This window comes from Dasypus novemcinctus, chromosome 1, assembly GCF_030445035.2.
Source record: "Dasypus novemcinctus isolate mDasNov1 chromosome 1, mDasNov1.1.hap2, whole genome shotgun sequence".
NCBI classification, from domain to species: domain Eukaryota; kingdom Metazoa; phylum Chordata; class Mammalia; order Cingulata; family Dasypodidae; genus Dasypus; species Dasypus novemcinctus.
Window position 1 is genome coordinate 158,622,338 of NC_080673.1, and position 6,595 is coordinate 158,628,932.

Sequence of the window (6,595 nt, forward strand, 5' to 3'; positions counted from 1 at the left end):
AATAATTGTGGTGGTTTGAAGCAGTATGTACCCCAGAAAAATGTTCTTAAATTTAATCCATTCTTGTGGGTTTGACCCAGTTTAAGTGGACTTTTTAATGAGGTTGCTTCATCTAAGGAGTTTCTCACCTCAATCTGGATGAGTCTTAATCTTATTACTGGAGTCCTTTATAAGGGAATGAAATTCAGAAAAAGAGAGATAGAGAGCCACAGGTAGGAAGAAGCTGGATATCAGCAGAACCTGGAAGAGAAGGGAGAGAGCAGGAGACACTGCCATTTGACAGAAGATCCAAGGATTGCTGGCAGCCAGCCACAGAATGCCATAGTCCTTGGAGAGAAAGCATTACTTTGATCATGCCTTCATTTTTACTTTATTGTAGTCTCAAAACTGCAAGCTAATAAATTCCCAATGCTTAAGTCAACCCTTATCACAGTATTTTCTTGAGCAACCTAGGAAACTAAAACAGATTTTAGTGCTAGGAAAGTGTAATGCTTTTATTACAAATACAAAAATCTGGAAATGTCTTTGGAATTGGACAATGTATCGATAGAAGTTAAACGAATTGTGAATTTCTTGATTAAAAAAAGCCTACATTGCTTTGAAAAGACCGGTAGTAGAAATATTGATGTTAAAAGTACCTCTAATGCATTAGGGCAGTTGAGCATGTCAAGCCCTCAACACTGTTGCAAGTATCTCTGAACATGACCCTTCAAGCAATGAAGATTGACTGTCACTGTTGGCCCTAAGGGGATGGGGAAAGAGGCATTGAATAGATGGAACCAATGTAACTGCATGGGCAATAATATAAGTGTTCCACAAGAGTATGCAAGGATGTATATAAGACATGTAAAATTACACCAAAAATATATAGGGGCTGATAGGCTAAAATGTAAATCATAATGTAAAACATAAGATAACTAAAACTTTAGAAAATTGTATAGTCTAAAATATAAACCACAATGTAAACACAAATGTTACCTTGTTTGAAAGCTATTGTCTCAATATCTGTACATCAGTTTCAGTAAATATAGTATGACTATGTAAAAATATTATTGCTGTGGAAGGGAAAAGGTTTTATGTTGGATATGTGGGAGTACTGTATATTGTATATATGAATTAATGTGATCTAAAACTTGTGAAGATAAGTTTAATTAGAAGAAAGAAAAGAAAAAGATAGGATGTAGACACTGAGGAAAAGATGGAAGTAGTTGCCTTGCCAATTTGTATACAGATCCACACTTATTGCAGTGATGGAAGGCAAAACATCAAAAACAAAGCTTTTGCATTTTTAAATTTTTTGATGCCCCAATTTATTTTTACCTTAATTTTTCTAAATTAATATGTATTCTATATCTAACCTTTAAACTCATCACTATATTCCATTTTACTATTAATGGAACATGGCAATATATTGGGCTTTACTTTTCAAGAAGTTTTGGATCACGGAGAGGTTCAACAATGGCAGGGGAGGAATACTGGTGTGGGATGTTATTGACAGGGGACACATGCTTGGCAGGGAGTTCTACAGGGCATATATCCAGGGTACATAAAAATGTTTGGATATTTTCATAGTGGATACAATTAAAAACAACTGAGGGAGTGCTGAGTTCCTAGCCAGGAGAGCTCTATCACGGTCCCTAAAGGAACAGCAACAATCCCCCAAGTGCAAAGGCAAAGACCAAAAAGAATGAAGGTCCAACAATGAGCCCTCAATACTAATGACTATGCTTGTGAGCCTGTGCACCTGAAATAAGAACAAGGCCTAGAGCTGCAGGTGCCTAAGAGTTACCTCCTGAGAGCTTCATGTTGCTCAAATGTGGCCAGTCTCAACACCAAACTCAGCATGTAAATGCATTGCCTTCCCCACAGCATGGGACATGACTCCCAGGGATGGGCCTCCCTGGCACCAGGGGATCACTACCAAGTACCAGCTGATGATGTAACTAGAAAATGACCTTGAATAAAAGGGTCAACTCGGACCAGCAGAATATCTCAATCTACATATACTACCAGGAGTTAAAAATGCTTTTTGACCTGAATCAAAGGGGGAAATGGAAAGGACAAATGAGTTTATATGGCTATAAGTCTCCAAAAAGAGCTGGGAGGTTATCAGAGGGGTTGCCCTTATGCACACCTCAGCAGAGTCCCAGAGACAGATAAAGTAGATACAACCCCAGGTATTGGTTCTTCTGAGGGCTACAGAGACCCACAGGTTCTATTGTCATGGCAGATGGAGTTCAGTGTCATGTCAGTTGGCCCTACTTTGGAGTTTGTGTTTCTGTGTGATGGAGCTGGACTCAGATGTAATCTTTGTTCACAAGCCTCTCCTGTTACTTTTAACGGAACTGTAGTTGGTGCTGGGGTTTAATGTATATCCAGGGGACCTGAATCTCTGGACTGACCATGTGATAGCCAGGCCCTGAGCCTCAACAGACTTCAGCTTCTACACTCTGGTTTATTGGACTTATCCCTCTCAGCTAACATGGAGTTGAAGAAGGTCAACCACCACACCAGGGAGCCAAGAATGATACAACTGAAAGCAGGAGGATTGCATCCAGCATCCATGTGGAATCTAAGCCCCCTGTTGATATAGATGTGGCGTGGACACAACCATTCCAAGGTCCACAGGATGGAGGAATAGAGTATGGATTAGAGTGGACTTACTAATATTCTATTCATGAACTATTGTGATTAGTAATTGAAGAAAATGTGGCATTGGTGTGGAGAAAATGGCCATGGTGTCTGCTGGGGGTAGGGAATGGGAGGAAGAGATGAGATGTGGGGGCGTTTCAGGACTTGGAGTTGTCCTGCATTGTGCTGCAGGGAAAATTACTGGACATTGTATGTCCTCCCAATGCCCACTGGGTGGAATGTGAAAGAGTGTGGGCTATGATGTGGACCATTGACCATGAGGTGCAGTGGTGCTCAGAGATGTATTCACCAAATGCAATGAATGTCTCATGATGTTGGAGGAGATTGTTGTTATGGGGGAAGGAGTGGGGTGAAGAGGATGGGGGGTATATGGGGACCTCATATTTTTTGAATGCAATATAAAAAAAAATGACAAAAATTTTTTAAAAGATCTTATTGTCTTAAAATGTCAGCTTAAGTAGAAGTTTGTAAAAATGTATCGAACTTTAATAACAGAATTTACAAGAGTATTCCTCTTTCACAGTACAATTTTAATTTCATAAGTGAGTTATTGGTTATGCTGTATGATTCAACTGTTACAGGATTAAAAGGCAACTCTTTATGGAAGAGGCAGAAAAGGGAAAAGGAATATGTGTAAGAAAATACTTCTGTTAGGCACAATAAGTGTAATAGTGTTTTAGGAAGACAAGATAAAAATTAGTCAAGACTAGCTGGGTTCTCACTGTTTAAAAAGCAATGGACTAAATACTGAGCTCCTCTTTGTGTATCTAACAATCAATGCCTTGGTAATCTCTGAGGCAGTCATCTACCACCACCATGAAGTGCATCAGGGTATTCTGCCTGATAATCGCTATTTCTGATTTCTCATCCATTTGTTTCTTTTCCTTGGCTTCCATTGTGAATGAAAAGTTTTGTTGAAGCAGCACAGTGTTTGGGAGCATTTACTTGCCACCCAAGACCATATACACTCATTTCTCTTTTAGGAAGCAAGTTTATTGGTACTTCTCTGTAGAGAAATCATTGAGTTGTCCAGTGGTTGTAGTATTAGTTCTGATAGTAGATGTCTCTTCAGGTACCAATGCTAACATTCCTGTCTGGCTGGCTCCTTTGTTAGTGCCTGTGACAGCTGGAATTTGGTGAATTCCAAAAAAAGATTGTTTTTGAACTAATCTGTTCCTATGGGTATGAGACACTTTTCTTACATTAGATTCCATTATGGGACCTTAATTAGGCTACTTGATTAGATTGCTTTTCATTCTGTTATGTCAGGTTTGACTCACTGTGGGTCTCTGCCCCCTTACTAGAGGCTTATATTAACAGAAACACAGGTAGAAGAGACACAGGAAAGGGAGCTCTGTCATTTTGACCCAGACATGAGTGAGGACTTCAGTTTTGCCCACAGCTGCAGACAGACAGAGAAGTCCCAAGAGACTAAAAGAGATGATGCCTGGGGAGAGATGCCTGATTGCCTACAGCTGAGCTCCAGGAAAATAGAGAGAGTCTGGAAGATCTGCCATCTTGCCTTACCATGTGACAGGACGCCAGGATCTGCTCGCAGCCAACCTTTGTGAAAAAGCATCTCTGATGATGCTTTGATTTGGACATTTTCACAGTTTCAGAATAATAAGCTTTACCAGTAATAAATTTCCCATGATAAAAGCCAACCCATTTCTGTTTTTTTGCATCAGCAGCCTTTGCAAACTAAGATGGTGCTCATATGCAGACTAATCATGATTTGGTCAAAAGGTTTGTCAGTTTACATTTTGGAATCTTAAAGATTCCTCCTAGTTCCATAGGCTGTTAAACCTGCCTGACTGGCACACTTGTTGGCTCCCATATGCAAACAATTATACTTTGGCCACACTTTAATTTTCTTTTATCAAAGCACGTTTTTTTGTTTTTCTGCATATTTAACTACAATGTCAATCATTTTGTGGAATCCTTTTATCTTAGCCAGATCTGCTAGTCTGCATAGTCTGAAACTGGGCCAAATGTCCATTCTCAAAAAGATCATTTGCTTCAAATATGTCATGTGGTTTCATACCATAAGCCTGAATAGCTTTAATAAAGTTGACAATATTTTCCAAATGGGGCCAGTTTAAGGTGGACTTGCTGACCTTCTTCACTGTATCTGGGTATAGTTTGTTTATGAGTTTACAGAGGATTATGCCATCTTTGAGACCCAATTGAAAGTTGGTGCCAGTGCTCATGCCTATGTCCTCTCCTATCCAACTGATAAGATCTTCTTCTGCCTGATGATTATACTTGGAAGCAATCTTGTTCTTGACCTAAGCTGAGAGTCCATAGGAAGTGTCCTTATTGAAGTGGGTCATGATGACTTGGGCAGCAGGAGAAGATTGCACTTGGCTCTGAGGTCTCTCAAACTCAGCTTTTTATAAAATTATCAACAAGAATATTGAAAATATATGTCTTTTTATTTTGGTAAAACTGCTTTTTTAGTAACAATAACCTTTATTGTTAAAGAAGTTATAGATTTACGGAAAAATTATACTGAATGTATAGCAGACTCCCATATATTCCCCCCATACCCACACACATAGTTTCCCCTCTTATTAACATCTTACCATAGTGTGTACGTTTGTTACAATTGATGAGCCAATACTGAAGTACTGCTACTAACCAAAGTCTATAATTTACTTTGTACTGTACAGTTTTATAGGTTTTGACAAATGTATAGTCATGAGTCTATCATTACAGTATCCCACAGAACAATTTATGTGTTAATATAAATTGTCCTGTGTTCCACCTATTCATCCCTCTGCCTCCTTTCTGAATACCTGGCAACCATTTTCTTATTTCTGTTGACACAAGATCATAACTACAATAAGAATAAATCTACTTTGATCCATGGTTACACTCTCCCCTTATGTTTGTTCATTCTTCAGTCTTGAGGGATTTGGGATGATATCTGCTCTGACAGCTAAAGGCTGAGAGGACACTTTGGTATTATTGGGCAGATGAAATAAATTGTTTTCTTGAAGTTGTAGATACTCATTGTTTTTTGGGATAAGACGTCATCATTTTGTTGGTTATCCAGGGCAAGCCCAAAGAACTGGAGAAGTAGGAGTGGGCCACAAATCTGCTGGAATTCAGAGCTCAACTGGCATATGCACAATCCAAAGACTTAAGTCTGTGAGAGATATATTTAATGGATATATTGAAAATTATAGGTTCAAGTAAAAAGAGTAGTAGAATCATGAGTAGTGGAATTATAAATTATTATAACTATGTTATATTGGGGCAATAGATTGTCATATATTTCAAATAGGACCTGCTGGTGGGTGTTGATTTCATGAGGCTGTGTGCCTTGCCTCTGCTGTTTGGATGTCCCTAAATTCCTTGGGAGCAATCTTGTTGTGGCAGTTAGTGAAATCTGCCTGAGACTTGCAGAATTATAATTTCAGAAATGACCTTCTGACTCACTTTGAAATCACTTAAATATAAAAACTTTTTATTTGATGTTTCCCCCTTTTGGACAATTTTTTTTTTCCAGATGCATCATTGCTTAGCACTTGATAGTAATCCCTTGGTGCCACTGAAGCTTATTCCTGAGAGTCATGTCCCACTTTGAAGGGGAAGATAGTGAGTTTATTTGCTGAGTTAGGCTTGGAGAGAGGCCACATTTGAGTAACAAGGAGGTTTTCAGGAGGTACATCTTAAGCCTTAATTATAATTAGGCTATGTTTCATTTTTATAGGAATAAGGCTCATACATACAAGCATTACATTCAAGGGCTTGGCATTTTGGGCTGTTTTCTTTTCTTAGGCATGGCTTATATATAGGTTTTTGATATTTTATTTGGGAAAGTAGCAAGGACTTCCCCAGGATGGAAGTTTAATATTTTGTTATTGTGTTGGCCTCTATAAAGAAAACATACCTATGACAACAAGAATACATTCATATCCCATAAAAGTATGTTTTA

At 38.6% G+C, this 6,595-nt stretch overlaps 1 pseudogene; it reads right to left on the bottom strand.

Moving 5' to 3' along the window:
• Positions 1-3,453: 3,453 nt before the first annotated feature.
• On the bottom strand, positions 3,454-4,985 carry LOC101435289 (calponin-3 pseudogene; annotated as a pseudogene).
• Positions 4,986-6,595: the final 1,610 nt, after the last annotated feature.